Genomic DNA, 543 nt, shown 5'->3' with positions numbered 1-543 from the left:
AAAATATTTTCGACTAAAACACATAATTAGTAGACTAGTAATTAAACAATTTGAAAGTTCAATTGTTCCTCATGAGATCGATAACATGAACACTTAATTCATATACTACTTAATTAACACGTGCTTCGCTCCAATGTGGCTTAATATATTAGGGGCTATTTTAGCTCTAAAGCCTTATTGCTACACATGCTCCCTCTTTTTAAGGCTCTCATTGCTTCTAAACCATTAATCTATGGTGCGCTCACATGCAAATATCGGTTCAACACCATAAAAAAGTATCCTGCGTGTGATCATGCAACAAACAGGAGAAATTTTTACAGAAATCAAGAATAACGAGACAAGAAAAACAGCATCCCAAATGGAAGAAATCACAAAATTTGTGATGCAAAGATTGGCTAATTAACAAGAATGGCAATATATATATATATATACATAAATACATAAATTAGGTGGCATACATGCAAATGTCCCTTTATTTTTTAATTTTATATTAAAAATAAAACAAAATCCTTTTAAGTAAAAATAAATAAATAATACATACAT

The sequence above is a fragment of the Phalaenopsis equestris genome, unplaced genomic scaffold (assembly GCF_001263595.1).
Source record: "Phalaenopsis equestris unplaced genomic scaffold, ASM126359v1 Scaffold000294, whole genome shotgun sequence".
In the NCBI taxonomy this organism is placed as follows: Eukaryota; Viridiplantae; Streptophyta; class Magnoliopsida; order Asparagales; family Orchidaceae; genus Phalaenopsis; species Phalaenopsis equestris.
Note: the sequence above shows the minus strand (reverse complement) of the source record.